Consider the following 9,687-nt stretch of genomic DNA (forward strand, 5'->3'; position numbering starts at 1 on the left):
ACTCTATGTAAACTAAGAACAAAATAAAACCCACCTGTAATGCAATGGGGTGGTGTAAATAGGACAGGAGACCATGGGGAGCTAGAAACTGAATCAAATACCAATAGTTCATGCATTTTGCTAAAGATGACATTTCGAACCCATAGGGGAAAGATGCATTCTTTAAACAGTGCTGGGAAAGCTGGTTCTTATTATTAAAAAGAAAAAGAGTCTGCCTCAAAGGAAATTCCAGAGAGATTAATCAAAGATATAAATGAGGGAGGGTGAAAATACTGGAGGAAAACACAGATTTCATAATCATCTTGGAGTGGGGTTTTTTAAAAGAATGACAAGAAAGCTACAAGTCATTAGCTTTATGAATTAAAATGAATTAAATGAATTGAAAAATTTTTTTGAAACAAGGTTTTGCTATTTAGATCAGGTTGGCCTTGAACTCAAAGGGCGATCCTCCTGCCTCAGCCTCCTGAGTGCTGGGATTACAATTCTTTTTGTTTTGTTTTAAGACAGGGTCTCTCTAGTAATTCAGGCTGGCCTTGAACTCTCTATGTAGCCCAGGGTAGCTTCCAACTCACCACAATGTTCCTTCCTCAGTCTCCCAAGTGCTGGGATTACATGTGTGTGCCACCATGTCCTGACAAGACAGCAACAGTGTCCGAGGTCGCGCTTCATTCAGCCTTGGGGTGTCCCTAGTCCAAGGACAGGCCAGGGAAGAGGCCCTGAAGCCTGACCCTCACTCCAGTGTCTCTGTGGGGTCAGTGAGGTGAGACCCTGCTATGATCCAGCTCTCTCATCCTGCCTGCCTTTTGCACTTCCCCTTGGGTTGATGTCAAGGATGCCTTCAGCCTTCCAGTAAATTTGTGCATGGGAACCTGTCTCCGGGTTTATTTCTAGGGAACTTAACCGAAGACAAGATCTTTAATATGTAAATAACTTTCATAAGTCAACCAGGAAACAGAAAAAAATGGGCAAAAGACAGTCAATTTTGATCCACACCCTATCAAATCAGATTTTCCTATATGTGCCTCAGTATGTTTTTATAAGAATGTATCATAGAAACACAACTCATAGGTGTGTCAAAATATATGTTTATTAATTTGGGGGGATAAAGAGAGATGGTTATTTTCTTCTTCATACTTTGCCATATTTTCTGAAAAAAATTTAAATATTACTCATGATGGTACCTCAGTTTGTGAACTTAATTCTTTCCATGATTCTGGTTGAAAACCAAACTGGAAGAGAACTGAATCACATTTCTCCATAAGGTCAACATTGAACCTAAACATTGAATTTGATTTGGTTCTTGTCCAATTCGGTTTGCAACCAGAATCATGGAAAGAATTAAGTTCATGAACCGAGGCACCACTATATAACTACAGGAAAAACAATACTTTTTTCTTAAGAGATGCTATTGGACAAGCTTTTCCTGTGAAATTAAGCATGCTGATCGAAACTAAGGCTTCCTCTGATGTTCAGTTTCCAATTTTTTAAAAGCCTTTTATGCTTAGAAAAAAAGATTTGAATGCCCTGAGGCCCTGGCTTCTTGCATCTGGCGGCGCCTCCTTGTAGCCAGGACTCTTTTCTCCCCTGGATACGGTGAGATCGAGCCCCAGGTTGAACTCAGAGTCGAGGAGCGAAGGCAGGAAAGCTGCCAGGGCCCAGCACGGTCTGGGCCTCGCTGGGCCCCTGCCCAGTCTCACCTTGATTTCACAGCCTTCGCCGGCGAAAGCTGTGGTGAGGTCTGAGTGGGGTGCTGCAGGGCCACCGTGTTCACAGGCCTCGCTGGGCAGGGGCGCCCTGAGCTCTCCTGCAGGATTTCTGAGGCTGCAGATCATATTCTGGGAAAGGGAAAAGAAGTGTCTTCAGCAGATTCCATTGGAATAAGGGCAACTCATGAGGTCATGTCTGGTGATTACAGCATTATCTTAATTATTTATTAATGTATGCTGCGCCCGAGAATGCTGGCATGAGCACTCTGCAGTACAAACTTTCCAACCAAGCCCAGAAACCACCTGGCGAAACTGGGCAGCGAGTCTCAGACCACCCTGGAGAATGAGCTGGAGTCAGGGGCATGTGGACCCCAGGAAGGGTCCGGACTGAAGATGACAGAGAATTCAGCAACCTTGGCCATCCCAGCCCTCAGGAGGCTGAGGCAGGAACATCACTGTGAGACTGAGGCCAGCCTGGGCTACCCGGTGAGTTCAAGGCCAGCCTGCGCCATAGGGAGACCCTGTCTCAAAAAGAAAAAAGAATCTGGCAAGCTCTCACTCCCGTGGTTCTGCTCCTGGCGCAAAAGCGGCATCTGCTGGGACCTTTTGCAGGCTTTGGGATGAGCCCAGGAGGCCTGGGTTGGGTTCCGGCCTCTGAACTACTTCTGGAGAAGGCAGATCCCTGATTGGCAGATGGGGCCTGGACCCCAGAGAGTGTGCAATTCGTCCAAGGTGAGGGAGGCCAGGGAGCAGCTTTCCTGCCTCCGGTCCTGCACAAGGGTGGACAGTGGTCCCCTCGCCCCATCGCCACTGTTTTGGGTGACCCCGGGGCACCCTGAGGACAGGGTGCAGCTCCAGGCAGCTGCCACCACCTCTCACCTCCGTCCTGCACGCTGAACCCAGCCACTGGAGCGCCGGAGCTGGAGCTGAAACGTGTGACACACACCCGGTTTCCTGAACACACTCAGGCCCCATGGTTGTGGTTGTGTTGTCTGTTTACAAACCTGACTCGAAGTCACGGTCAACCCAAGGCCTCGGCTGACAAAGAACTCGCCGCTGCTGCGGTGGTGCCCCAGGGGTCTCCGTGCCGCCGTCCCTTCCGCTGGCTTCTCCCTGAGCCTTGAGTCCTCGCTGCCCTGGAAAGCAGGGGCCTCCCTGGGCCGAGCGAGCAGCCCAGGCGCTAAGGGCTCTGCACGCCTGCAATGGGTGGGCGATGTCCTCCAGGAAAACCGCACTGCGAAAGGCGGGAAGGAAACAAGATGGAAAAAGGAAAAAACGTGGAGGAGCAGATCCTGAAGAATCTCTGGGGGAAAGTACCTGACGGGCAGGCGGTGAATGGGGAGGCGGAGGTTTTCTCAAGTTGGAGCGATTTACCGATGCTGACGGTGCACGGGAACCGGAAGAAAATGCAGACTGCCCGCAGTTCACGGAAGCTGTCTCTCATTCTCAAATAGCGCATAAAGAAGAAGACAGTACAAAGAGAAACTCTTTATCTGACAGTGAATCTGATGATAGCAAATCAAAGGAGAGACGCTGCTGACAAGCCGAGAGCAGAAAGTGGATGTTTCTGGGAAAATGGGAAGATTCAGACAGGCTGGCATCGCAGGCGGAAGAGGCGAATGTGTAATGTCCTCAGATTGTAGTTGCTTTGGTGAAGAGAGACCTCTCTTTGTTTTTGATTTACTAGTGTGAAAAAACCCTGCATTCTAATGAAAATCAAGTGTAACATGTTGGCTTTGAAAGTAGTACTGCATCTGGGGAGTTCTTGGGTTTTGTTTGTTTGGCATCAATAGCACTGGTTACTTTGAACAAATACAAACTTTCTGTAGTTGCTTCCTTTATCAGAAAAGAGCATTTGACACCTGATGTATTTCCTCTGCTATTCTAAATGTTGGGGAAATTGTCCATAGCAAACTCAATCCGAACTCATTTTTAGCTCACACATGTAAGGGCCACTCTGAGGTTTTTTTGTCTGTGTTTAAATAAAATACTCATATAAACATTCACCAAAACAAACACTGTAAGTGATAAGCTCGTGTTTCTGAGATGCCAACCTTCCAAGCAAACTGAGAAATACATCACTTCTGGGTATATTGAAAGTCTTCCTGAAGCCATAATCTTTCAAGTTACATAGATGACGGATTCTGTGCTTAATTAGACAGTGCAGAGTGGATATTTTAAAAGCAGCCATATCAGAATCCATGCCCATGTCTTTTTTTTTGTTTGGTACCAGGGATTGAACTCGGGACCTTGCACTTGTGGGGCAGGTGGCGGAACCACTGAGCTACATCCGCGGCCCCATGCCCACGTCTTTAGTCATAAAAATATAGCAGTTTACTCACAAAATTCCTGAAAAGAAAAACTATCACTACCAACGACTTCCCCACCCGAATTAGGAGACTAGTTAAAACCTGGTTGAGTTAGCTAAGGAGGACTTGTTAAAGCACATTTAAAGATTCCTTTGGGAAAAAAGGAAGAAAGTGTTCAAATGGGAAGGGAAACAGGGAGCGGGGAGGGGGAAAGGAAAGAAAGGAAAAGAACAAAAATAGAAGGAAAAAATGGAAACAAAGCCTTTGTAAATAAGGAGGGGAAGAGGGGTTGAAGGGGGTGGAGGGGAATGGGGGAAGAAAGAAAAATCAAGAGCTATCATGCACAGGGACAAATTCCCTATGATGAATGTGATCATTACGTGTATCTAAAATGTACCAATGACATTAATTTTAAAAGAATAAAGATTCCCTGTGACCTATTCCTTTACAATAAGTTGAAATCTGTGTACTCAAATGTCTAAGACTTGGCCCCCGGAAAGCTAGGTGAGGTGGTGAGAGGTGTTCTAGGACCTGCTAGGATAAATGAGTGAGCAAACTTCTGTAATCGAAATTAGTGACCTGCATGCTTTTCCTGAGCCCAACTTGGTCCTCCCATGTAGGCTCCATCTTTTCCATATTCGGGTTACAATATTTGGGTTGTTTCAGCCAAGGCCAGGAGGATGACTGTGCAGTGGTCAGAATGTTATTCTACTGTATAGTGTTTACTTTATTGTAAATAATGGTGAGCAGTCGTCAATCAATAGTTTTATATTCCTTTTAGGAAAAAGAAAGCAAGCAGGGGACACCGCACGTAGCATCAGTCAAGAAATAAGAATTTGCTGAACAGTATTTATGCAGCACTGTGCCAACGTCAAGCTGTGATTGGAAGTCATTTAGGGTACTGGGAGGAAATGTCAGCCGATGCAGAATTCCTGTTTGGGAAAGGCAGTGCCCTTATTCACAGGACATACAGAAGAACACTGAAGTTCAATACTCCTTCAGACACACTGGAAAACTTTTGTTTGTTTGTTTTTGAGACAGGGTCTCGCTATATAGTCCAGGAAGTCTTCGAATTCACGGTGTAGGTCAAGCTCACCTTGAACTCATACTTGAACTCATAGTGATCCTCCTGCCTCAGCCTCCTGAGTGCTGGGGATCACAGGTGTGCACCACCACACCCAGTTCTCTGGAAAACTTCTGTCCAACCTCTGAAGGAAGGTTTATCTTTATTAGCTAAGCCACATACGCTTATCAACCATCTCAAAAGTGTCATCTTGTTTCCCAGAGATCTGGCTACCACAAACCTCACAAGCTTCCTGGGCACTTGGACGTGTAATGCATTGAAGTGGTGATGAAATCGAGGGACTGAGTAATTCAAGCCTGGGCAAGGTCGCTGCCTCAAAGTTCAGAGTCCACCAGAGCAGAAGGGAAACTGGCTGGGCTTCTAGAGCCAAAGGACACTGCAGTAGAAGCGACTTTCCCAGGTCACCTGGTTCATGTGTTTCCCTGAAGGTGGACAATAAAACCATCCAGGGTGGAGATCACTGGGGGCATGGACTTAAGTCTTAAGGGCTGCTCCGGAGGTCAGAGCTCTGTGGAAGAGTCAGACAGGCTTGGGCTCTCTTCTGCTCTGCCTGAGTGCTAGACAATTGCATTTCCTGGACCCACTCTCTCCAGGGATTGCTGGCTTAGAGAAGACAAGGCTGAGAGAGTCAGTAGAATGTAACAAGAAGATCATGAAGCCAGGCATGGTGGCTTCAGGGGGCTGAGGCAGGAGGATCGATGCACGTTCAAGGCCAGTATGGGCTACATAGTGAGTCAAGGCCAATCTCAAATACATAGCAAGACCCTGTGTCAAACCACCCCACAAAGAGAAGATGCCCAGGCCCAGGATTCACGAGCATATAAGCTGCGGGGTCTAAGTGGGGGGTGGTCTGATGGAAGACGTTTTTCTGGTTTTGGTTGTCATGACTTTCATGGGCCCGATCCAGAGAAAAGCTGCAGTGTCTCTTTCCCGGGAGGTCTTGCAGACGGCGGAAGTTCTCATGGGGAGCTTTTCCTGTAGCATGGATGCTAGACATTTCGAAAGAGCAGTGTGTAAGGAAACTAACGAGCGAGCCGCACTAAATGAGAGCCCCTCTGAATCTGGCTTCACCGTGCATTAAACCAGCACAGACAAGCCTAAGATGAGACGGTTCCTCCACGGCTCCCGGGCAAAATGTGCAAAACTAACAACTGACATTTTCTTCTTGATATTCTCCCACTCTCCCGCCCCCTTTAATTACACATGCAGTAGGGAGAGATATAGAGCCCTGCGGTCATTCTCATGCACAGGATCTTGTTTCGTTGTCTCCTTTGGGGTAAACTCCGCTCCAGCATTTGCACTCATTGCTCCTGAATTGCTACCTAATACGAAATGCTTCAGTGGGGAGAAGAATTTACCACAAACCAGCCCTCCTGGAAGGAAAAGCAGGATGTTTCAAATTCTGTGCAAAGGCTTTAAAGAAAGAAGCATGGCAACAATGTTGAGTTCCTAAAATGAGGGGATAAATGTTCCTTTTTTTTTTCTGCTTTAAATGTTTGATATAATGTATCAGTTAAAATGTATATGACCCTGCTCTTGTCATATAGGTAGGTTTTCAAGCTGGGAATATACTTTCTTTAATAGGTGCTATTCAAATTTTATATTTCCTCCAGAGTTAGTGTCATTAATTTGTCTTCAAAGGTACTTCTTAGAAGTTGTCAAACTTATTTCAAAACAGATTTTTGAAATATGCTTTCTATATCCTTTTAAATTCTGTAAAATCTGTGATAATGTCACCTAGATCTTGATATTGTAATTTTAAAAATGTATAACTGATATTGTGTAATAGGAAGTAAAGGTCTAAAGGAGCAGGGGAAGTGGGAGGGGTAGGGGAAAGGAAAAAAGAGAAAAGAAAAAATATGAGAAAAGGAAAAAAATGGAAACAAAGTCTTTGCAAATAGGGAAGGGTGGAAGAGGTGAAGGGAGGGCAGGGGAAGGGGAAAAAATAAGAACCAAGATGTTCATGTAATGGTGCAAATTCCCAGTGATGTATGTAACTGTATTTTATACCTAAAATGTACCAATAAAGTTAATGGGGGGAAAAAAAGAAAGAAAGAAGCCTGGCAGACAACCCAGCAACCACCTCCTCGATACTGTCTCCTCAGGTCTCCTCGGGTCTGCCCAAGCCGTGTCCGGAGTTAGGAAGTGTTCATTCCCAAGCCCAGGTCCATGCGAAGTCTACACCTCTCCCGATCTCCTCCCTCTCCTGGGTTATTTCGAAGCAAATCCCAGATATCCTGTCATCTCATCTGTGAACATTTCAGTATTTTACTAGCATTTTGATGGAAGCATGATCACATTGTGCAGGTCGGAGCGTGTTTCCAAAAAAACAGCACAAAACTACAATCTTGGAGTGTAACAACACCTCCAGGCCCGCCAGTGCTCGTCTGCTCCCGCGGCGGGTGGCTCTGAAGGCCCCGGTGCTGCGGAGGCCGCGTGGCGAGGCCGTGGACTCAGGCTGAGGACCCGCAGGGACGGAGTGGGGTGCGGGGGCGCGTGCCGTCCTCGCAGCCTAGCCGGGGTGGCCGAGGGCCGCGTCCAGGGCAGGGGCGCGGAGGACTGGGAGGGATGCGAAACCCAGTGGGCGGCCGGGACCAGGTGAGTCACCGGCACGGGAGACCCTTTCCCACGGAGGCTCCGAGTGTGCCCTGGGCTGGCGCCGCGCCAGGAGGAGGCGGCCCGGGATGCGCTGGGGACTAAGAGAGGCAGGTGTGGAGCTGGGGTGCAGGGTCCCCTCTGGCTCTGCCCTGGAGCGAGTGGCGCAGGCGGCCTAGTGACCTCGGGGCGCTCCAGAGTACCATGAGGAACTGCTCAGTAGGAATGCACCGTGAGAAGGCACCAGGTACAGGTGCAGGGGACTTTCTGGCAGCATTAACGACTGAGACACAGCGGGCGTGGTGTCGCACACCTGTAATCCCAGCACTCAGGAGGCTGAGTCAGGGGGATCGCTGTGAGTTTGAGGCCAGCCTGGGCTATGTGATGAGTTCAAGGCCAGCCTGCTGAACTACATGGTGAAATCTTGTCACAAAACTAACAAACAAGCCCACCACCAAAATCTAAATTCCAAGCCCTTACTCACTGCCACATGTTCTATTACACCAACATGCGTAGAATAACGACGAACAGCTTGTATTTTGTGCAGCTGAAATCCAGAGACTCTCGCGAAGTGGCTGTTTTATGTACAAGCCAGCTCAAAGGGGCTTTCACTGCCAAACTGAGGACAAGTTCCACACCAAAGTTAAGTGCAGTAGTGAATTATAAGCCCTTGAAGAAATAGCTCTGCTGATAAATGACAGCAGCAGAAGGGGGGCTCACAGAGGGACACTCAAAGTTGACACAGAGAGGCCTCAGGAGCAAGAAAACCATCGAGCAATGATCATGATGAAGGAGGATGAGGCAGGAATTATCACTGCATGGCAGATCTGAGGGGGAAATGTTGATGAAAAAGATTCGTGCGTGGCCTTAAGAGTTTCTCCCTGCTGGATCAGTGGCACATGCTGTAATAGCAGCACTCTTGGGAGGCTGAGACAGGAAGACTCCAAGTTCAAGCCTAGCTTGGGCGATTAGCTACTAAGAGGGACCCTGTCTCCAAGTAAAACATTAAAAAGGAGGGGGGCTGTGGCTGTGTGAAGGCCCTGGGTTCAATCCCCAGTAACACACACACACACACACACACACACGCACTTCTCAGGGCCTACTTATTAACTCAAGGGGAAGAAATTATACAGTAGAGACTGGGTGGCATTTTGAAGGTGTGATAAGAACGTGCTTTGCCAGGAAGGGCAGCTGGACAGGATGTGTCTCTCGATGTGATACCCTTCGAAGGGCATAGTGTTGCTCTCAAAGTATTCCAGCCAAAGGTGCATAATAAAACATCAGACAAATGCAAAATATGAACGTTCTATTTTTTTAAAAAAAATGAGCTGGGTGTGGTGGGACATGTCTATAATCCCAGTATTTCAGAGGCTGAGGCAGGAGGATCATCACGAGTTCAAGGCCAGCCTGGGCTACAAAGTGAATTCAGGGCCAACCCGAACTACAAAGGGAGACCCTGCCTCAAAAAGAAAAAAAAGAAAAAAGGGGTGAAATCTACAGTAAGTAACTCTAGGGGAAGGGCACACGGGGGTTCCCTGGGACATTTTCTAAGTTGAGGACACAGGTGTTCCTTACTTAGGGGAGGTGTCACACATGTCCCCACCCAGGCGTTGCACTTGGGCAGCGAAGCCTGCTGCTGAGGTCCAACCTGATGAGTCACTGGGTCCTCTCGAGGCTGACAGGCACCTCGGCCCCCACTGTGACAGAGCATGGAACCACACACTGCTAGGCTGGGAAATATCAAAACTCACACTTCCAAGTACACTTCCTGCTGAATGCATGTGGCTTTTATGCCATCATAAAGTGGGAAACTTCTACGTTGTCTTGCCAAAAGTCAGACCTGTGTGTGTCCAAACATTCTGTCTCTGAGTCAACCTGACATCAGTAGACTGGTGGTAGTCAGATGCCGGGGTTTTTTGGGACAGGATCTCACTGTGTATCTTGGGCTGGCCTTGAGCTCACACTGATCCTCCTGCTTCAGCCTCCTGAGTGC

This window comes from Heterocephalus glaber, unplaced genomic scaffold (genome assembly GCF_053883595.1).
Source record: "Heterocephalus glaber isolate CG9 unplaced genomic scaffold, H.glaber_assembly_v1.0 deba00001600, whole genome shotgun sequence".
NCBI classification, from domain to species: Eukaryota; Metazoa; Chordata; class Mammalia; order Rodentia; family Bathyergidae; genus Heterocephalus; species Heterocephalus glaber.